The 24,611-nt window shown below is 36.8% G+C and overlaps 1 long non-coding RNA gene across 1 annotated transcript in view; it reads right to left on the minus strand.

Annotated features, from left to right (window-relative positions):
* LOC122814842 overlaps positions 1–24,611 on the minus strand; it is a 106,288-nt gene that overhangs the window by 23,811 nt on the left and 57,866 nt on the right. The window contains exons 2-3 of the long non-coding RNA XR_006366909.1: positions 13,614–13,765; positions 1,983–2,094 (exon numbers count right to left, since the gene is read on the minus strand). This is a non-coding gene — a long non-coding RNA (uncharacterized LOC122814842). The remainder of the gene's footprint in view (positions 1–1,982; positions 2,095–13,613; positions 13,766–24,611) is intronic.

A 24,611-nucleotide genomic window follows, 5' to 3' on the forward strand; every position in this document is an offset into this window, starting at 1 on the left:
GTAGATCTTTGAGAATAGAGTTGTAAAACATAGGCACATTGGGATGCATGGGTGGGATGAAGTTTGATTTGTGATACCTGAATCTGGAGTTAGGTTCTGAGTCAGCTGTTGTCTGAAAAAATAATTTCAAATTCAGTAATCTACAAAAATCAGAGACATCTTTAGCAAATGTGTCTTCAGGAACAAAGAAACCAGGTTTAAAGCGGAGACCTTTATTCAGTATTTTTATATGTGTAGGAGACAATTCAGTCGTTGATACATTTAACACATTATTTATTTCTGTACAATCAGCCTCAACAGATCTACTATGCTGTCCACCCCTGTGCCCCCCCCCCCGGTTTACACTTGACCCTAAGGGGTGGAAGAATTCCTCCTTTTGGAAACTGGTGAGTCAGAGGTGTGTTGTGTATTGGACTCCAAAGTCATAGAGGATTCTTCCCCTGATTCATCGCAACTAGATGTATTGGATTTTTTAAGGATGCACCAGTGTCTTTTCCTTTTTGTTACCTTCCTGTTAGAAGAATCAAATCTGACATGTTTATTGGTTGAGAACAGATGCCCACCCTCATAGTCAGTGAGATCTCAGTGGTATTTACTCATTTTCTTATCTATCAATGTTTGTTCTAGGGTTAGGAGATCCTGCCCTAGTTTCTTTAGGTTGTTTTGGTAACCATCCTGCCCTTCAAATTTGACAATATCGTTGCACATATCAGTGATATGGTTTATGATAAAGTCAACAAATAGTAGCTCCAACCAGGCAACTTTTAAGCCTGAGAATCTAATTTGTGCAACAAGCAAACAATAACTGAGGTAACTTAAAGAAATCAAGCAAAAGATTACATTATTAAAAAAAATAAAATACAGATAAGTAAACAGTAAATGTTCTTAAAGGTAAACAGAACTCATTCAATGCTTTAGTGCCCTTACGTTTAGTATAGGTATTAAGTTATACCCCATTTTAACCAGATGGGGACTCAGTTCTAAACAGATAAATTAAATAATACTCAATTTTATCGCTCACAGCATTAAAATATTACTTGGAGCTTTTTAGATATCCAAAATGGTACATGTGAGCAGGCAGGCAGACAGAATCCATGAATGCAGTTTTATACACACACACAAAAAAAATACTGTTGGTCTTTCTTCTCCATTTGCATTATTTGTATCTTTTATGTATGGGTAAATATGAGAACATCCTGATTGTATATCTGTGAGGAGTATTAAGTTGAATAGAGGCAGATGAGTGCATGGAAATATGTCAGTTCAGTCCCTAAGATCTCAAGAGAAAAATATCAGAAAGTCCTGAAGGTTATGTGACTATAATTTCATTTGACACCATTTTGGTCATTCCACTTCAGTGTTGAAGTCAGATGCCACATTCCAAAGATGGACTGAATTTAGGCCAAAAATGCTTGCAGGTCAGGCAGACAATACGTAAAACATTATCGTAGACAGACTCTCACTCTGAAATTGCTTATAATAGAAATTCAGTAACGTAGCATGCCTCAAATATAATGCACTCATTTTGCTATTATCCTTGCATGTAATACAAAACTAAAGCAATCAAAGAATGAAATATTCTGTCTTTTCTGAATTTCACCATTCCCGGTTAAGGATCTTTTCCTCACAATATCAAGTAATGACTGCCCTCACAATGCCATGAAAAACTGGAATCAGAGAAGGGGCATTTAATTGTTCAGTCATGTTAACTATTGATAACATAAAGTAAGACCATTTATTTTCTTAATTACAGTTAGCATTGGTATAGAATCCAGTCTGCTTTAAAACTACATTGTGCTACATTGCACATTAATGCTACACCACATTAAACAGGAAAATAATGGTATTTGCTCTTCCAAGTCCACATAATGAATTAGAAAGATTATGTTTTCTGTCTCAATTAATTAATCTGTTTCTAAATAAAAGTTTCTCTTTTATGGTAGAAAGAAACACAACTGATTTTAATAGAAAAATAAACTTACTTTTGCAAATATTCGCCAGTGCCACAGACATTCAGGACATACACTTCATCTGGGGAGTATTGACCAACATGGTAATGAATTTCAGAAATGAAGTCTTCAACAAGGCAGCCAGCTAGCAAAGATGAAACATTAACTATGATTAGCAAACACTGAATTATCATAAAAGGGGCAGTATGCTAAAAGAAGTCTCCTGAGCTCTGAATAATATAGCTTGAAAAATATTTATTATATTTTTCTAATATACTGTAGCACTATCATAAATAGTGTTTATTTGTAGGATATAATAATAATAATAGTAATATGTAGCTATTTCTAAGGATTTTGTTACCTGAGTATAATGAAATTAGTTGCATAGGTTGTTAAAGAAAGGATGGTACAGAGCATAATATCAGTTACTGACTTAAAAGTGTTAGACTCTATTTTTAGCTGTCATAATTCAAAATGATTTGATGTCACAATCTAGTTTTGAAACAGGAAGGATGCAAACAGCAATGCCATTTTCCTCATGATATTTAAACAGACATTGCATTTTGAACATTCATTTTGTATGTTTCATAAACATATGAAAACAGTCAGCATAAATTAAGTGTCCTTATATGTTTGTAGTGGCTTGAATAGTTTCACGTTGGGCATAATCTAAAATAAAGGATGAGAACTAAAATAGTTTGTCTTAACAGGTCAAGTTTTCTTTTTTGTTAAATACAAAATTCCTCACTGTAAAGTCAATGTAATTTCAGATATGAACCAATGAGTGCACACATATTATCCATCAATGTGGGAGCAGTTAAACCTTTAATATTTGATATTTAAGACTACAGGCTCAATTCCAACATACTAGCTCTCGGTGCAAATGCCTTACTCGAGAGTTACATTTACCTGATTCCAAAAGACTTCCTCTTGGTATATATCAACTCTAGTGCAAACCTGATTTAGAAAGGCCTTACAAAAGAGTAAGCCACTTACACCTAGAGCACATCTTTGGGAAACTTTCCATATAAGTGACATTCATAGATGAATAGCACATAATGAAGCAGTAATTAGCAGCTGTGTGAAGAGTAGGGGTATCCAAAGGCAATGTATTGTCTGCACAGCTGTGAACCACCCCATATTAACACCAAGCTGCTGCGCTGCTCTCATCTATGTGTGTGCAAAGGAAGAATGAGCTTCCAAAGTCTTTTCTGAAATGAGAAAACATGAGTGCTAAACTATAGACACAGTATTCTCATAGAATATTATCTGTCAGAAGCATTCATTTCTAGTATGTCTTTCTGCTAACAACATTCACTATAAACAATAAATATGACCATGAACACTTTCTTCTTAATGATACCATGCAGAAAATACCTGTTATTGCATTGCAAATATAAATATAGTCATTCAGCTGAATGCAGAATGGGCCAGAGTGCAATATACTACAAAAAGTCCCAGGCTGCTTGGTCTGTTTGGTGTACTACAGTCAGAGGCTGTCCATTCCATGGAGGCAGTATCCAGTTGGTTCAGAGTTATAGTTGTGCTGCTGACAGTTTATGCTCACTACACTTCTGAACAACATGTGCAATGTATAGAATTAAGCCCAGCATGGCACTTATTACAAAGGGATATCAAATATCACAAGCTGGGATCACCAATTCATGTCTGGGGTACTGCAAAGGAAGGTGCAGTACATGGCAGCCTATCTGACCTGTAAGGCATCATATGAAGTGGCACCTGGGCACAGGGTGAAAACAAAGGAGCAACACTGAATACAGCTGCGTCAAAATGTGCCACTGCTATTACAGCAGCATAACATGTGAAGTTATAGGGTGGAGAGTATTATAGCTTCTGCACCCACATGGTGCATGACATTCAGAGTGGAAAGTATGATAGCATCTGCACACACATGGTGCATGGCATTCTGAGCATGGAGAGTACGATAGCCTCTGCATGCACATGGTGCATGACATTCTGAGATTGGAAAATATGATAGTCTCTGCACATCCATGATGCATGACATTCTGAGCATGGAGAGTATAATAGCCTCTGCACCCACATGGTATATGACATTCTGAGAAGGTCTTCTTTTCTAATCTGGAGATCTATAGACATACTCATGAAATGTTAAAAAATCCCTGTAGTTCAATGAAGGGAAGGGGAAAACATATAACAAAATGCAAGTCTTTCCTTTGGGAAACTCTGAAAATGATCTGCTGGGAAACAAGGATGACTTACAGATAAATCTGCAACTGCATATCATTTATATATTCATTTTAATGCAGATGCACACAACTGGGCAGCCATGAACATTAACCATGGAGGTATAAGGGCAAGTCAGAACAGGATACTTTGAGGCACAGAAATGAACCTGGTGTACCCTGTACTGCTCAGGGCCATGTAGTAGGACATCTACATATGAAATATATTTTTGCACAAATACGCACACACCCACACAACCACACACATGCACAAACATATCTATAGGTCACACAGAGAAACCATTCAGTAAAAACTTCCCTATGTACTTCTCTAAATCTACTGTAGTGGAAGAGCCGATTTTAAGCTCTGTATTTCTAAAGTATAGCCAAACAATCCACTTATGGTATTTAGATAAGGTAATAAAAAAAAAAAAAAAGAAGACTGAAAAATGCATGTCTGCAGCTAGTGAAGTTTGGCTGTATTAGCCTGAATGTACCCATAAAGGCTTACAAAGTAAAAATTAAAAAGTCATGGGTATTCAGAAGCCAGGAAGGTGTAGCACTGGTATGTTTTAAAGGGTTCTTTGCATATATCTTATCAGTTTCCACTTGAGCCACTACAGGAGGTTTCAGGTTTTACACAGTGAAGACTGTAGCTTGTCTGGGACTTTCTTGCAGTTTTATACAAACACACACACACACACACACACACACACACACACACACTCCTCTATACAAAAAGGCTCTAAATATCAAACACATAGAAGATCGAGCAAGGAAAATTATTTCCTGCTGTGATCTTCACTCTAAACTACCCAGAATACTAGTTTGTCTGAATAGTGGCAGTATTACAAGAGGGTTTTCATTAAGTTAAGGTGTAGGGTTAGGGTTGGGGAAATGGGCAGGGTTAGGGTGATCACTCATTACTAAGGTGGGCAAGGGGACTCCTTTAGAGTGGGCATGAATATTATTAGGGCCCTGGTGAGTATATATGATCCCCACAAGGGTAATGGAGGAATGTATGGACTGCTTATCCCTGAGGACACTAAGATATGCATATCCCCTCACTATATATGCCACTGGGACATTCCAGAGACAGACTGGAGACATGTTGTTGATCTCAAAGGCTTCTACCTTGAAGATACTGCAGTAGTTCCTTTATGTACTCATGGAACATGTGGATCAGAACATCTTTTTTCCCAGTGTCACCACAGGACTGAGCCTGGTCTATGCATGCCTTTTATGGGGTGGCTCATTTTCCTGAGGTACCCCATTTGATTTACGGGGGAGGAGTACCACAATAGAAAGGGCTACACTTTCACCAACTGCCAGTGCAGTACACATGATTCCCATATCTGGCACCCTAGCTCACTCTACTGTCTCTTCCCACACAGTAAGATGCCCAGTGGTCATGTTGTTAGTGAGAGGAAAATATATTTTCTCTTTTTTTCTATTGAATTTAAGTAGTTATTCATAATAAAATAATTGCTGAATTCTAAATCACTTTTCATTTGTTTTGTCTCCCCCCTTTCTCTTTCTCTCTCTCTCTTTTTTTGTCTTTCAGTTAATGCTGGATATCCACTGGAGTCATGGCTCATGACACCTGTGAGAAATCCAAGTGGAGTTACAGAAGACACCAGCAACACAGCCCTATCACAGACCTGCATTGTCATTGAGAGGGTCTTTGGCTTCCTGAAGAGTCATTTCAGGTGCCTGTATGAGTATGGGACTGCCCTTCAGTTTGACCCAGCTACTGCATGCAGAATGTTTACTGCAGATTGCATGCTGCACAGCATGATCATAGTTCAATAGTTCAATAGTTCTTGTTTAACTGTGTTAAGGCCAAGAGCCATTTTGTACACAGACTCCAGATCTGTAGAGATGCTTTGGAACCTATCATGACCTAGCCTGGGTTGAAGTGACCCACACTGTTAGTGTAGTTCCCAGTGCAGGTCCTCCTGTGATAAGTGATGGTCAGCCTGAGGCAGATGTAAGAGATTCCATGCAGAAGGCTTATGCATGGCATATGGCTGCACAGGTAAAGAGGGAGAATCTACTTCAGAGCTATGGACCATGACGTTCAGGTTAGTGCTTCCTTTCTTGTAAAAAACACACCGAGTATAACTGATGCATGTAGTGATATCTATGGGCTATACGAAGTTTCACATGGTTTGGTGTTACTGTTCATCTGACATTCTCTCTCATCTTAAAATAATTTTTTTTCAGAGAAATTTCTCATATTAATGTTTAAAAAAGCCATGCCTGAGTGCTCTCGGCGTTATATAAAGAATAATCAGAATTAACTGTTTTGCATAATACATTCTATTGAGTTGCTTCACCAGGTATGCACATTCTGAATGTCCTCAAGTAGTATAATTAGTAAATACTTTCAATTCGTATTTAACATGAGTTCATACCTTGAATATGAATGAAAATATATATATTATTTTTATTTTACATATTTTTTTTAAGATTATGCTGTCTGTTGAGGTACTGGACATCACATTATTTTATTTTGTCAAATGCAATAATCTGTGACTTCAGAGATGAAAAACTATAAATATTTGTGCAGTGGTGAGGGTGAAGTAGCAGCAGTGTTTGTTTAAATAGCAGGGTTCTCATTTTAGTCTGTAATATTCTCATTAATGTGCTTCTATGAAAACTTTTGTATTATTACTTAAGAGTTGTAGTTAACTGTCTGCTGTAACAATGGTAATGCATAGAGCATTGGTGTTAATGACTGCCGTCTGTTTAAGTCATATCAATTTTTTCCACAGTTACTGATGTTTTAAAGTGTATTTTCTCACTTTAAGAGTGCACACAGCAGACAATAAGTTACCTGCCACAATGCATTTCACCCTAATTTCTTTGTATTTATTTGGTCTCCTTTTTTAATAAAAATCTTTGTTAACTTTTTATTCAGTCTATGGCCTAAAATTAAAATTCCCTTCAGTGATGTTAACTAAGGGCTCTTCCATAGACTTTAAACAATGTGTTTATATGCCTTTGCAGAATCATTAAGGCCTATGGACGCACTTCATATTTTCACTGAGCTGATGTCACCGAGGTTAAATATCATCTTTAACTTTCAGTGGCATCAGTGCAGTGAAAATTGAATAACTCCTTTTTAAAGTTAATGCTGTAACAAAAATGATTACCAATTGGGCAAAAATGATAATCTGCACTTTATGGGCTATGTAGACTGGCACTTAAAGATAAGTCATAGTGTGTGACAATACATCGTAAGCAGTACCATTACAGGAATGAAGTGCATAATGTTGAAAAGTGTCCTAAGCGCACACACATTTTTTTTTTAAATAAATTATTCCCTTTTCAGTTAAACATAGCCATGTGTTTGTAAAAGAAATGTCACACTTAAATCACAGTAGGTCAAGGTCAAGTGTGTGTCACTGTTATTAAACAAACCTTCCTTAGCAGATGAGTGTTGCTGCTGCTGCAGATATTGGTAACGGCCAGAGTCCACACCACCTCTGATTATTACAGTGCCATCATTTTCTGAGTCATAGCCATCCTCATGGATGGAGAGGAGGTACTCCTCATATGGCATTAATGGGATTCTTGTTGGAGCCCCCCAACTCATGGCACAGGCAATTGCATTCTGCCTCGTTTTGCTTGTAGCACACCCTACCATATCAATTTGCACTCTTCTTGTGCAAGTATTAATGAGCAATTTCTGCCACCCACTGATGTGTAGGACAAGTTAATTCCAGGCTTTTGTCCTCTTTGCTTGTTTGGGCCCCACCTTACCAAACAGACTTTTCCCATGTGTCCTAAGGGCTGCCATGAGAATGTGATTTTTCTCATGGCTGAAGCTGTCCTTTTTCTGCCTTGACCCCTTGTTTTGTATCATTACTATACATGAAAAAAGGCCACAGACAGACACAAAAAGCTTTTGATGTAATTATCAAAGAATACTACAATGACCATATGTGCCTTACATCTTCCTATAAAAAACAAAAGTTAACACAAACCCCATAGTTAAATATACATGCAAGATCTCACTCTAACAAAGTAAAGTCGTGCTATATTAATATCTACATCATCATTCACAACAATACTTCAATCACTTTTTTAATCATCCTTCCCTCAGAACCTAACATTTTCATTTATTCAGAATACTTTCATTTTTCATTCTTCATTCTTCAGTGACACTCAGAAATCTTCAGGTAAGGACAGACATCTGTTCAGCCAACAACAGAACCTTACTACTTCAGAATTTCACAATTAAAACACATATGTATGCACAATCACTCTTTGACACCAAAGTTAATAATTTTATTAGTGATCATCATTTCCCACTGCTGCTGTAATGATTTTACACTTACAAATGACAGCTTTACATATCACTAAAGCCATAGCAATAAGCCCATCATAGAAATAAAAATAAACATTTCTTCAAGATAACTCACCGATTTCACATCATTTTGAAGTATTTCATATTACTTTTTAATATTTTTATTTTAATATTTTTATTATTTTTTCCTTACTTTAAGAAGTCGCAGTTCCATGAGATATCACCTAACTCGAGTAATCACAAATTAATAAGGCAGTGTTTAACTATTTTGTAAAAATTCAGGTCCATTTACACATTCTGTATGCAGATTAGACCTTTTTACATTTATCTTCATGAACTGCAATAATATGGAAACATGTATGGCCACTTATACATGTAAGTCACTTTCAGAAGCTCATGAACATAGCCTCGGTGTCACATGAACGTGCTGCGAAGAGTAGCAAAGTGCATAGGAATCCTCAGCAGTCCCCAGCATGCCACAGGAATGTGTAGATAGACTCAGATATGCTCAAATCAGAACATATTTAGAAAAAACAAAATAGAATCATACGTATTACAGTCTGTGCAACCATGAAGTGTAATCTTTGCCCATCTAATATCATCTGACACACCTTCTCACCATAAACCACTCAATACTTAATAAAGGCTGGTAATCACACATACATAGGAATATGTATTTATGCACTCTCCCCTTTACAAAACATACATATATGTGTATATGTATACTATATATTACTCCTGCTACAATGCAGAAATAAATGATTTTAGCTGTAATTCAAAAAAGAAAGCTAAAGAAATGCTCAAGATCAGTAGCAATTATAATCAATACAAAACAAAAAGAATTATTGCATATTGTTTTTTTATGCACCATATAAATGAAATATGAATATATTGCTTTAAAAAAACATGAAATGTGATACAGCATTTTTAGTTAAACCAAATTTGCCTATAATAACCGTACCTGCTCTAATACCCCTGGTAGTTAGCCAGATTTGGTTAAGGTAGTGTCACACCCCAGAAGGAATAGTTCTAAACCTGTGAACCACAGCCCTGCTCATACTTTCTTCATTGTGATTCTGGCAGTTCTAATGATGGCAGAACCAGTGAAGGAATGAGGCCGTTCTCCAAGCTGGTCAGATAAGAAGGCCAAAATTATGGTCTATCTGTTTGGGAGTTGTATCTGGAAAAGATTGATGCATGCCCAAGAAGGTCCAAATAGAACAAAATATACATCTGGCAGGAGATGGGTAGGCATCTGTAATTCATGACAGGGATCACTTGCTCCACCAACATTGCCATCACAGATACAATGACCTACAAAAGCATAGGTCCCATCAACTGTCTGAGATGGCTGACCAGGCATGGGCGAGAATGCTTAAGTTCTATAGTAAGTATTAAATCATTACTGTTATTTTTTGTGGGTCATATTAACACAGTCTAAATATATACATATTATGCATAATTGAAGGTATTTGCATAATGAATATGTGTACATGCCAAATATACCTGTAATGTTGTTATAATAAGGCAAAAGAAAGCATAAACATATATGTACACAGAACTGCATCTGTATACAAACATATACAATAATTATGTGATAACATAATTGTCTGTTTAAACACAAATGTAATATATGTATGAATTAAATAATAATCTGCATACATCTCTCTGTATATTGCAGATATACATCTGCATGACTACACTTATAACTACATCTTTGTGTATTTATACCTCCCAAGGTAAGGAGCACTCACCCTCTGCCCATCTGAGGATGTCCTCGCAGGGTTGAAGTGGTGGCACCAGCTCTGCAGGCACCCCAGAGCATGACAGTCTGACAAGCTTACCTGAATATGGGCTTTGGGACATATTTGCAGATGCTCTGCAGCTGGATGTGGATAGATGGATTCAACCAGTGAAAGACACATATCAGCATGTTCAGTACATGCTGTCCCAGCTGATGCTGACCACTGCATCACCACAGGTCCCTACTCCCTCAACATCGAGGTCCTACACTGCAGCAGCATCTGGTAGTGAACAGATTTGAGGCTCTGTGAATTGGGACTCCTGCTGGCACTTCTTCAGTCCTTCTTCTCTTATCTTTCCCCTATATCCCCGAACCTACTTCCCTCCCAAACCAAGCTATTATATAAAACAAAACTGAAAAAAATGAAAAAAAATAGAGACGTCTGTCCCATAACAAAAACATAGTGCTCCTCATCTCATATTTCTCCACAGCCTTTTTGATGTGTTCCTTCTGTGTCTCTTTCTTTGCTGTGTCCCCCCTTTTCAGTCTTTCCTATCCCTCATTTCCACTCTTTAATGAAACCATCAAAGTGTCCAAATAAGGATACCCCTAGATTAAACATATGAAACCCGCTTTTTTAAAAAATATGAATAATAAAAACTGCACAGACCATGGTTTGCTTTAAGTTTTTCAAGCATGCCAGTGCATATCTGTATCCATGCACAAGATCTGAATACATGTGCAGCAATACAAAGCCAATGACTTGCATGTCGTACTTTATATGTACTTAACATTTTACTTTTGGTACTTTATGCTTTTGCACTAAGTGGCCTTTTTTTCAAAACACGTTTGCTTTTTCTTATTCAGAGCTAATACTTTGTGATTAGCTTATTTGTGTATACATGTAATGGTGCTTTTTGCAAATAACCACTATGTAGCCCTGAGCTCCCAGACTATGAATACCCCCTTTATAATCTGCCTGCTTTGCTTAAAACTCCATATTGCCATAAAATGTGGGCAAATAATTGGTGCACTTCTTTTGTCACTAGACTAGATCATGCACCAAAAACAGTGTCATCACTTATGTGACAAAATGTGGAAGAATATTTAAAAGTATACTTAGTTGTAACTCAACACTACATCCAGTAGTAGTAGTGCTAAAATCAGAGTAAATATACAAGAAAGCATTTATGGACATGGAAGGGACTGAGTTTCACCACTATGATAAATTCAGAAACGCCTCCTTAGCATAAGCAGGTGTCATACTGGAGACAGAGGCTCAAAGATTTCATAACTGGACATTTTCTGTGAATAAAATGGCAAGGTCAAAACTATGCAGTTTGAAACAGTCTCATATTATTGCTAGCTTATGTGGATCAAGATACTAAACGTAAAATTTCAAAAATACAAGTTATTGATAATGTCAAATGAGCTTTGCTTGCTTCGATGAGGAACTTGGTATTTTATATTAACCCTCTCTACAAATGTTTGTGTTATTAGCTGAATGACTGCAGCACAATAAAATCTTGTTTAAACATGAACAGCCTAAAACTGTTTTAAAATTCATGTTAAAATGTGACTATAAGAAGATCACACATGCAGAAATATCCTAGTTTAAGTGGGGAAAGGGGTAACATATCTAAATGTTGCACTAGAAACAAAAAGTATGTTAAACCTGTGAATGCTATAATTTATGACAAGCAGGCTAATCTTAATGTTGAATCTATAGAAAATGATGATTTAGGTTCATAGGTTCATAGGTAGGTATTAGGCTATTAGCCCTAGGGCATTTATAAGCCTAGCCAAAAAGGTACCCTGGCTTTCGCCACCCAAGAAAATTATTTTCCTGTTGCCCCTGTCGAGCAGAGCCACAGAAGTGATCCCTGGGGTGAATTTCCTATTTCCCATCCGATCATCAAGATTTTTCTTGAAGAGTGCTAATGAGGAGCTCTGTTTGACATAGGTAGGTAGTCTGTTTCAGAGTATGGGAAGTCTCTGGGACAGGAATCTATCCCTCCAGCATGTTCTGTTTATTGTGGTGACAAGGGTTAGGTCCCTAGAGTGTGTAGCTCAAAGGGATTTGGATTACTTTAAGTGGAGCATGTCCAACAGCTCTGGGTTTGACATAGCTTTGTATATTAGGCAGAGATTGCCTCTGAGTAGGCGATATGCGACAGAGTAAAGCTGGAGTTTTTTGAGACGGTCTGCATAGGGCATCTGTTTGAGGCCAGTAATCCTCATTGTGAGGTATTTCTGTGGCCTTTCCAGTTGTTGTAGATGTCTTGTGAGGTACATACCAAAAAGGGCGATGTACTCTATAATGGGTCAAATGAGTGATGAGTAGAGGGGAACAATGACCTTTTTTTTCTGTCTATCTATTTGTCTATTTGAGTCTGCTTTCTCTTGGACCACTAATACTTTAGTCATGATTAATTTTCTAATATGCAGCAGTAAGCTGCAAGCTTTGCTGGACTCACTTAGCAGGGTGACACCTATCACAATTTGACTCTAAAAAGTAAACTTTACTAATCAGACAGTATGAGAAGTATGCATGCATAAGAATAAGAAGCAGTATTTCATTGTTCATGCAGTAAATGAAATGGTGTTTGAGAAAGTTAGGAGTAAACCATCTTACTCGTGTGCTAATCCTAATCCTATCCCTACCCCTAACATTTAGCCCTCTACCTTACTGTCCAAAAAGCCCTTTCCCTTACAGTACAACTATACCAGACAGAACAACACATTTACCAGACATGAAACACATACATATCACTAAAACTATCCTCTTACTTAGCCGTTACTCTAACCCTGATGTGCAAACACTCACACAAACATTCCCACCGTGACACCAATCCATGGACCTGTGTCAAGAAAATGAGCTGCCAGTAAAATAAACATTTGGTCAAATAACATCACAGTTCACTTTGACTTTGTTACAAAGTGTAGACAAAGTGAACTGCATCTGTGTGTTGTGTATTATATATATATATATATATATATATATATATAGAGAGAGAGAGAGAGAGAAAGTAAGGCATAGATAAAAAAGAACAGAAAGAGAATGTCACATCCAGTGTGTAATGAAGTATCTTCGTTAAAATTAAGAAGGCAGTTAAAATCAGGCTTTCAGATTCATTTGCATAACTATTAAGCAGAAACTTTCTGATATGTTTGCAAACTCATACTATTTAATTTATAAAATAGCTCTGAAAAATACTTAGCTGTAAATAGGAATGAAATAAGACAATCAATGAATTAATGTTCCATTTGGCATTTCAGAAACTTTGCACAACAATAATGATCAAACTAGAATTCTAAATATTTCTCAAAAACAATTGTTTTATGTATAGCAATAAAATAGGGATTATCATGAATATGTACAGCATCCTTAAAAGACTTACCATAAGGCTGGAAATTTAATTGGCCTGGCAAGGTATCCTCTTTAACAGAAACTTTGAACTCTCCAGAGTGTACCTCAGAAAATGCAGTGACAAGACCCCATACAAGACCAGTGTTTGATTTAAAATCAGAAGATTTGTATTTGGCTCTCAACCTGTAAAAAATATAGTTACATTTGTAAAATAAATTTGGAAAATAATAACAATAGGCATATCTGATGAATCTAGCACTAGAGGTCAAAATCACAATCTGCAATAATATTTATGTAATTGTCATACGTATACCCTTTTTGTAATTGCCTCATGGTGTTATAGCTCTTATTTAACTTGGTAAAGTATTCCTGTCTGAGATTATCATCTAATTAGTCCACTCAGTTGTGCTTTCTGGTTAGATTTCTGCTCTCAGATTTAATCTGGTGACCAATTTATGGCTTGTGTACCATCAACTGTCAATCACATACATGTTCTTAGATGCAGAACAAATATATTGCTCAAAGCTAGACTAAGATCATCTACTTTCCATTGACAAGATGGTGAATATAACTTAAGGCATGTTTGTCTTTCCTTGTATCTTGATAGTTCTGTCTTTCCACAAGGGTTCTAAATAGGTGTATTTCTTCTAATCTAGACCATACTTATCAGAAGATTCAAATGTCTTTCCCAGTCAAAGTGCATACAATGTTAGTAGTGCCTCAGCATCTGGATGGTATAAAATTCTTCATGTGGTATATATAGTCATGATTAAAATGCTTTTTTGTTTGTTTTTGTTTATTTCATATCCAACATTGCCCTCTCCTTACCCCCATTTGTTACCCATCTCTGTTAACTTCTATACTTTTCATTTTTGTCTCTTCCAGCATAATCAAAGTTGTATTACCTCATCCAGTGTTAGAATTGTTTTAATTTGGGGGTAAAACTGCCACCAAATTTGTGCCATTTACCTATGCTCTGCTTCATTATATTTCCTTGCATCACTTGCATCTAACTCAACTCTTCCCTCATTTATATTTTCATGCACATGTTTTGTATTATCTTCTAATCTTAGGATTGTCTATTCCTTTTATCCATTGCTTCTTCACATAGCAATTTTGCATTCATGCTCATATCTTTAATTTCTATGTATTTTACAGTTTTATTGCTCAGTCTTTCAAGCACGAATATTTTCAGTACATTGGCCTTATCACTTTTTATTGTCTATTAACTTTAATTCTGATTGCTTCTTTTTTTTCTTTTGCTATCCACTAATTCTTTTCATACAGATAATGCACTTTTTTATTGCCTGATATAAATAGTTATCCAGTCCTCACGAAACTACTGAAATTTTGCATTGATTTACATGTAATTACTGACACTAATGTTACAATTATCATAATGAATGCTTTCCATAGTAACTACAACTGACATTTATTTTACTGCATTTACCATTTCTCCTTTTATTACATTTCTTTGGATATTTAACTGTGTGTTTTTTAAAAAAAAGTTGTCATACTAGTACTATGATGTATATCTACAGGTCTGATTTTTTTCATCTTGAGTCTTCTTTGTGAGAGTTCCCCAAATGACAAATTTCAGTTGCTTATTATATTATGGTTACTTTGTTTATTACTGCATATTGTCTAAAAAAATCTTACTTTATAAAGATTTTTCATTTCACTTCCTTCTTCACCCCTTGTGTCTCAGCAGATATCTGAAGAAAATGTAGGTCTTTATTTGATTACACAAACACTTATGGTACTTCTCCCCATCATTTGTAGTACTGCAAATCTTTATATACAGTTTTGATTAAAGATTACAGAGATGACTGGCTATTGGATATTTCACAGTATGGCATGCAAGATTCAGTTAATGTTAAAGCATGTGCGTGCATGGATATAATTTTTTAAAATAAGAAAACAGTTTCACTTTGCTATAGTTAAAACTATTGAATAAATAGCAAAGAATATTAAAACTGATAATAATTGAACATAAAAATGTATTATTTTAAATATCCATCCATGTGATCTCTGTGATGTCAGTAATTTATTAAGTAGTTATTCCAGGAAAATGACATCTAGATTGCCTTTATAGGACAACAGTATATGTGCAGTCATGAGTACAGGATCATGGCAAAAGTGCACACACTTTTTTATCTTTTTATTGTTAAGATCAATATACAATGGAAGTTCAGATGTTAGCAAATATAAAGAATGCAGTATTTCCAGTCAATAAAATTTAAAACATTACTATATAATTCTCAACTACATTTTATTGTGGAAACTAACTAAACTGTATACACAAATGTCAATAGTTATAAAATGTTCTCCTTTTAAAAAAAAATAAATAAATTCTGTTAATTCATCTATTATTTTTGACAAATATGCACTAATTACTATTTCAAGTCATCAATCATATGATAAAGCATTGTTTTCATGTATACTGAGGAAAGATAATGTTGGCAAGATTTAAGATTTGCATTTTTATGTGCATTGCAAAAATGTATTATTTCAATTTCTTTATTTGAAATAGTATGGTTTAATGAAATAAAATCTGTAAGTTTTAGTTCATTGTTATTCATCTGAAATCTTGTTATTATTTTCCATACAGACACTAGCAGACACCACACATGATAATATGATCTATTAACACAGTCAGAAATTGGTACATTGTAAAGGATACGGCTTGAATATCTTTACTAAAAATTGAAAATTATTTTTATAGGAGTTTTATGCATTACCCTAGAGTAAATTATAACATTAGATATGATACATTTGGTAAAGGTGAATGAAAACAAAGTACATAGTCTGGTATAATGGTATTCTTAAAACTAAAATAAAATCTGTTAGTTATATAATGGAGAGATTTGAATTATTGCTCACTAAGGTGGAACTGTTTCTGAAACAAAGTTATTAACTTGAGGGAATAGACTTTCATGGTATGGTTTACCTCTCACAGTTTCCTTTTCTGAATCTCAGGGCATATACCCTCAATTAGTATATAGCCAACTAAACTTTAGATAATTTAAATTAATTCACTATATAACTAATTGATTTTGTTTTGAATTTAATAATATTATTTTACCAGGCTGTAAACATTTTCTCTTACCACGTTATCAAATACATGAAATCTGATGTTATAATTAACTCTGGGGTAGTACATAAAGGAAATGTGGTAAAAATGCCATTTTTAGTTGTTCAATGTTTATATGAGTATTCTAAACATTTCCAATATATTGCGTACATAAATTGTACATTATATCAAAAATTATATGAATTTATTAACCAACATTAATTTTCTATCAAATTACTAATTTATTCTTGGATTTTCAATCCCTTTTCATTACATAGATGTAAATGCAATTTTTCCAATCTGATCTATTATTATCAATAATTCAATAAATGTTTGCTTTTACTTTTGAAGCAATGATATGTGTCTATATATGTCAGAAAGTCAAAATCCACCCTTTCCCAAGATCTTATAAGATTAATGAATTCAAGTTGGTTATCGATACCATCAAAAGACAGATCTTTTTGGATTTTTGATATGTTCCTCAATCAGTGTCAAACTTGTAGCATGTTTTTTTTAATTTTAAAAATAGTCTGCTCCTTAACAAAATTACTTTACTTCAAAAAGTGCTAGATGAAAAACACTTTTTGAAGTAAAGTAATTGTGTTAAGGAGCAGACAATTTTCAAAATTAAAAAAAACACTCAGTTTCATAATAATTGTAACTCTTCTATTTTCTATTTATATTATTCTGGATAATTTTGATATATATTTTGTTTGGTGGTAATTCATATATATTTACACCTTTCCTTTCTTTTTTAAGTTATAGCCTCTCTTTAGTGCTAAGTGGTACTTCTGTTTAAAATTTATATGCATGTGTTTAATTGTTATCACATGATAATCACAATATTTTTCAGATTATTCTAATATATCAGATCCTGGTAAAAATGTGACTTCTACATTTGTAAGTATTAACGAAATATCTGCAAATAATAATTTTTATTCCTATTCTTTTTTAGCCTAAAACTTATATCTACATTTCTCCTATATTTGCTATGGACTTAATGACTTGAGCAAACTGAATGAGGGTCAATTGACTATCCCCTTATGACAGCTGATAAAAAGGAATCAGTTTTAATATAAATTTTATTTGTATTTATTAGTTTCAATATATCCATAAATTCTTATTACTGCAAACAAGTAATCCCAATTTAAACTGTCAAATGTTTTTTCAATGTCTGTAATTATGATTGTTGCTGTATTTACCATGTTACATTAATTTATTAACGTTTTCATTTATTTAATATTATCATGGAAATGCTTATAGGAAATAAAACCTGAATTTATTTGTTTCTATCGATTCTTTTAGACAATTTTTTTTCAAATATTGATATAAATATTCTGTCCTCTGCATTCAATAAAGTAATTAGCCTATATGAGGAACATTCAGTAAGCTACTTATCATGTTTCAATATTGAGGTCATTATTGCATGTTTCCAGAATATGAGTTTTGTTAATTCAATGAATTTGTAAACAAATTTCAATTAGTAACTGAATTACACAATTGGTAGAAATGTCTGTTATAATCTCAGAAAGTCACAATGTGTAAGAATCACAAGCATCCACAACAGTTCCTATAGTAACTGAAATACCTTATCTGCTCACATTTTACACATTTCTGGTATTAATCCATTTATACCAGGTGCTCTATGGACTTTTACAAATTTATTTTCTCATGTATGTCTTAATAATCAATTAATTTAGATAAGATGAATACTCCCTGAGGAATTTGTAGTTAACATTACTGTTGACATGTTTTCCTAATTCAAGTTTATTTAGTGATGAATAATTTATATTTTAATTCCCCAAAATACATTTTAATTCAAATAATATACCTTCTATTTCAGTTACTTATATTGCTTTTTTCAATATATCTGATGGGTAATATTTAGAGAAGCAATATTCATTTGTTATTTTATAAAATGTTCTAATTATGAAACATTTTTAAATTATTGAAAATGATCCCCAATATTCAGTAAGCTCTGCAAGGCATGCAGAAATAGTGCAAGAGCTGCTGCAGGCAATATGGCTGCCATGCGATCCAGGAATAAGCTCCTGGGAAGTGCACGAGTGCTCCTGCACTATTCCTGCATGGACACAGCTCCTGTATGCTAGCTACCTAATTTGCTGGTGAAAACCATACAAATTAGGTGAATTAGTGATCCAGGAAGCAGGCAGACATCCATGCAGGTATAGTGTAAACTGCAGAAATGTATTTAGCCAGTAGCTGAATACATTTCTGCAAACTACAAAATGGATGCATGACAGCGCATACAAATGCATGTATTTGAATGGTTAGGAATGCCAAATATATGGCCATAGGCAAGAAAAATAATTTCAAAATTATAAAAATTAACTTTTTTGTTGGCAGATTTTGGCTGTTTAAGGCAGGGCAGCGGTGCGCAAATGGGAACAGCCTGAAAATTTAAAAAAAGCTGGAAATAAGATTTTAAACCAAAATCATAATTTTTCCCTAATAGTCAATGGCATGCATAACACAACAAGACCATGGAATAGTGGCTGCTAAGGGGGAAGGCTGAGTGTCAGATTTGTAACCATGCATTAGCAGTCAATCCTGTGCAAATGAGGGCAATGATACTGAATCACAGATTTCACCTAAGTGCTAGCTTGCACCCAACCATGTAGGTGCAGTAAGACCATGGTGTAAGCCTAAGAGCTAGATGACTTCATAAGGAGGTGTGTCATGCATGCTGTAAGCTTATTGGAGCTCTGTGGCCCGTGTTTGCCCTTAGCTAAGCACAGATAAGGTAGGGGGTGTGTCTGAATCTTCCTAGCAGTCTTTACATTGCCTAAATGGGTGTGCATGCTGTGCACTAGGTTTTAAACAAACAAAAAATAAAACAGGAACTAGCTCCATTCACATCTGAGCACTAGGCTTGCACTGCACACCTCGGGGCTTAAACAGGAAGGCAATGAGAAGGGAAAACAGTAGTATGAAGGCAATCAAGGAGAACAAGCATAGCTGGCAGGTGAAATGAACCAGAATCAGCCAATTACACAGGCAGCAGCCCAGCCCAGCACACTAGTATAAACTATGCAAACACCTTTTCCTATGGTTTTTCCCTCAAACTCTACACCACCAGTGTTCACAAATGGGGACATTTTACCTAACAAAAGCAACAAAATGATAGGGGCGGCTTTCACTCTCATAAATCAACATGTGGAAGAGGCTGAGGGTGGTGAGGATGACAATGCTGATAACCAACTCACAGTGAGGAGAAGGAGAAGAATGCACAGACCCAGGGTAACCTACCAGGGGCTACATAAGTTGGAGATAGTGGAGCACTATAGGGTGGACAAGGACCTTCTACAGCAAATTGTCAGCACATGTCAGTGTGTATATATATTTCCACAACACCCATGAGACATTGACCAGCAATACGTGTCTCTTCCACCAAAGAGCAGAATACCCTAAGGTAGTGGCTGCTATAGAATGCATGCACATACACATCAAAGCACCACTCGGTGAGTGTTGTAGGGTCTATATAAACCACAAGGGCTTCCCCTTCAACTGCCAGGTCATGTGCACTGCCCAGGGCATTATAATGAATGTGTGTGCTGGCAGCCCTGGAAGCTATCATGACTCCCACATCTGGCATATGACACAGGTAAGTCACTCTCACTTTCAATTGCTGAATAGAGTAGTATGCTCTGCTACTTGTATCTATGGTACAGATGTGAGCATGCAAGAGAATCGGGTGGCTGAATGGGACAGCAGCAGATAGTAGATACCTATATCGGCGGCATGAAATCCATAACAAATACTGGTGTCAACAAATACTGGTGTCAGCAGTACTAGACAAGGTGACAAATCCCACTGCAGGACAGGTGGTGGGCCAAATGTGTGTCCATAGGACACACACATGCATGTCAGTGAGGCTCACATATCCAACAACAGTCTCAGCCAGCAGTACAGGTGTAGATGACCACAAAGAAAGGCTGTGCTAAGGCTTCCAATTGATAGCAATGGAGAACAACCCCCCCTCCAGACCTACACAGACAGAGTACAAAGGTCAGGCAGTGGGATGTTAGTTCTGAAGGGTAAGAAGTCTGAAATTGAAATGTTTTTTACTAAAACCTAAGATCTGTACTATATTGATATGCCTGTAATCTGCATGATAGGTCAGAATGAAATGGAAGCCAACAGAGGACCTGAATACCAGTATGGTCATAGCAAATGTTTACAGTTGTCAGGTGCGCCCCTCCGCCCTGCAATCCTATGAAGAAATGTAGTAACATGTACATGTGGCTATAATAACAGTGGAGCACAGATTACCTGAGCTGGCCAAATTAGCAAGATAGATTGTTGCACGTGTACAATATGCAGGGTTCTGTGTGAAAGGTTGTTGTGTGTTGTATATTGTGTGAAAGTGGTCAGCATGTAGGCATGGAGGGTTGTGTCTCAGTGGCCAATGGCTAGTACTGTTGATGACAGGGCCAAGTTCTCACAACTGCAGTGCCAAACACAATGCATCCCAGCAAGACCTAGTCCAGCAATAATCCATACTAATTGTTTGGATGTAATATCTGTCACCAAGTAAAAGATGGACATGGCATGAATCTGGGCCCAGACATACACGCAGTACACAGGTGGAAGTACCCTAGACAAAGAGTGTATAAAATGTTACTGTCAAATGGACATGCCTTTGGAATTGTACATACAGGTTAGCAGCACATTAGTTGTCTGTGTAGTATGGAATACTGATGTAGTCTGGCCAAACACCGGCAGACCACAAAAAGGCACAGTCATGAAGAACTGAGAAACTGCTGATGTCCCTGCACAAACCAGCATAAGGGAAGTGTCCCACTTATATCTGTGAGTCAGCTGCAAGAAGCTTCCATAGCACACATGCACTCAGCTCACCCCACCATCAGCCACAGGTACCTCACAGATCATATCCCTGCTGTTGGGAATGAGTGCAATATGACCCCCACTTCTGTATGGGGATACCCACAGAATGCAGCATGCTGAAGAGGTGTCCCATGCAGTTGTGTCCCTTGCTGTAAGCAGCACCCTGCCAGCATCCACACCAATGGATTAATAAGGACAGAAACTATTGCCATTAACACCTTGCACACCCACCCTGTCACACCAGGGGAATATAGTGGCTTGCAGCCTGGGACTGTAGGAGTGATGGAATGCATGGCCTGCTACAGGTGGCCTGCATCACTACCAAATGCCCTACAGTCCTCTGTCAAAGACCTGTGTCACACCTGTACTGCCAATGTATTTTATCTCATGGAGTCCCAAATAACGACATACCACAGTCCACAGAACACAAATACAAGGCCATGTTGACAAATCCCAGTAGCATGTCCACAATGTCCTACTGCATGAACTGTGGACCAACCCCTAAATACTGCTGGCATGAAGTGATAACTATAGGGATACTTATCAGATATTGCTTGCATAATGTTAGGAAGAGGATAGAATAACATGGGGGTGGTAGAAGCATGGATGCCATGGAGTGTGTGAAGTCTAAAACTCTGATGAGTGCCCATACTATCCATGCCTGCAAACACAGGAATGGTTGGCTACAGAACTTCTTTTTACCCACAATGTGAAGGGATAATGACCAGATATATGAGCCCTGCCTCTGGTTAACCTGTGTGAATCTGTACAGCTGAGAGTTATGGCCACAGCAAGATATGGCCATTCTGTCACGTTGATAGATGTACAAGCATGGGATCCTCAGCCACCACAGTACCAAGGTGCTGGACCATTTACACAGACCCATCAGCAAGTGTCTGTAGCTCCCCCTCCAGAATATGTAGGATGCAGACCACAATACAGGACACAGCTTCATTCATCTTGTATTCCCCAGGAGATTACTGTGAGCAAATACGCATATCTGTCAGTAGCTGATGACATAATACTTCACAGTGTAAAACAGTACATATGTCTGAATATCTCTGCTACCACCAAAACCATGTAGAAGGTGCAGCACAGACACAATTAGTTACATTATCCCACTATCCTTTGCCCATTGTGACCCCATACTGTCAACCTATCTACAGATATCCTGCAGTTGTAGGTGTAGAACACAAATGCTTGCACTGTAATGCAATCTACCTGGAATGGATTCAAACATTCAGTACAGAGGGTCATACTGGGCATCCCTCCACACTTGAAGCCCATGTCTGGCAACAACAGTGGACTATACATATCTGTCAGTCACAGATGTCTGTGCACACACTCCACATTGCACACACATAGGATAGGAATACACACATATATCCAAGGAAAACACATTATAATAGGTCAAACATACAGAGAAATGAAGCCCATGTCTGAAAACAAAATACAGAAGGGTCATACTGGGCATGCTCCCACACTTGAAGCCCATGTCTGGCAACAACAGTGGACTATACATATCTGTCAGTCACAGATGTCTGTGCACACACTCCACATTGCACACCAGTCATGCTTTGCACACACATAGGATAGGAATACACATATATATCCAAGGACAACACACTATAATAGGTCTAACATACACAAACATAGATGGGGGAAGAGGAGAGAGACAGACAGTGACAAAGAGCTTCCCATCATGAATTCTGTCCCACCCAGCACACATCCAATTAGCCAATATCACATGATGTGCAAATATCTATCACTGTTGACATTTACTTCTGGTAGCCCTCAGCACTATAGTGTTTGTGGTGTTTGTGATAACTGTGTAACATGACAGTACAAGTCATTATTCATCTAGCAGTTGTATACACAGTCCTGTAGAATGTAAAGTTGTGTGTGACTGAGTGTTAAGTGTCTGCTTCCATAGGAATTGTTTATGGCTCATTCACACACACTGCACTCCCCATTGCCCTACTTTAGCTAGCCTGCTGATGTCAGTCACCTTGAAATACCCCTTTGGAGAAGAATCATTCCTATAAGCTATGTGGTGTGTGGAATAACTGTGTAATGCCATAGTGTGATGTACCAGTTAGGTAGGAGCTCTAATCCCAGACATGGCAGCTGTGTGTGTGTGTGTGTGTGTGTGTGTGTGTGTGTGTGTGTGTGTGTGTGTGTGTGTGTGTGTGTGTGTGTGTGTAAGGATCAATGTTTTTCAGGCCATTCACAGTTACTACACCATAGGTGCTGGAAGCTGTTAAAGACTGGGGGGGGTGGAGGGTGACAGGGGCACTAAGTGAGCTAAAAAGGTAATTGTTTATAACTATTTGCTACCATAACATAGGTTCACTTGGAAGACATTTTAAGCTTAGCCAATTCCCTTTTGGTGCTTGAATTAACATTTTCTGATTGGTCTTAGCTATCCCCATGGCTGATAATTGTATAGTATCCCTAGTGAGAACAACTGTGATCATACCATAGATAATTTGAGGGGGACCATGTAAGGGTTGCAGCATTTAGGAACTGCCTCTATCCATTAGTGGCATGAGAGGAAATCCTGGAGTACATTTTCTATTGCCCATCCTTAGATCCAAGTTGCATTTGAATATGGATGGATGAGCTTTGCTTTATTTTTATGGATAGTCTGTTCCGGAACAGTAGTAGCCTCTGTGATATATATCCATCTCTCCACATCATTCGGTTTAGATACCTGGACTGAGTATTTCTGATGCCATTTGACTTGCTGATGTTCAGTAGGTCGATCTGTATTATGTCGCAGGATGCTTTGTATGTCAGACATGTCACCTCTAAGCACTCTGTAGGATACTGAGTATAGTAATAAATCTTTGAGGTAGTCTATGCAAGGCCTATTGTTTAGGACTTTTATCCTTTTAGTAAGGTATCTCTGAAGGTATTCCAATTGTTGCATAGGGCTGGCCAGATACATGCCAAAGTGGGCATTATACAAAATTATTGACATAATGAGAGCTTTGTAAAGGGGGACAACAACATCTCAAGATCTAGTCACAATCAATTTGTTTATAAGCCGTGCAATATATAAAGGCTTTCTTATGACTCTGGGCA

Source organism: Protopterus annectens, chromosome 11.part0 (assembly GCF_019279795.1).
Source record: "Protopterus annectens isolate FY-2018-M chromosome 11.part0, PAN1.0, whole genome shotgun sequence".
In the NCBI taxonomy this organism is placed as follows: domain Eukaryota; kingdom Metazoa; phylum Chordata; order Ceratodontiformes; family Protopteridae; genus Protopterus; species Protopterus annectens.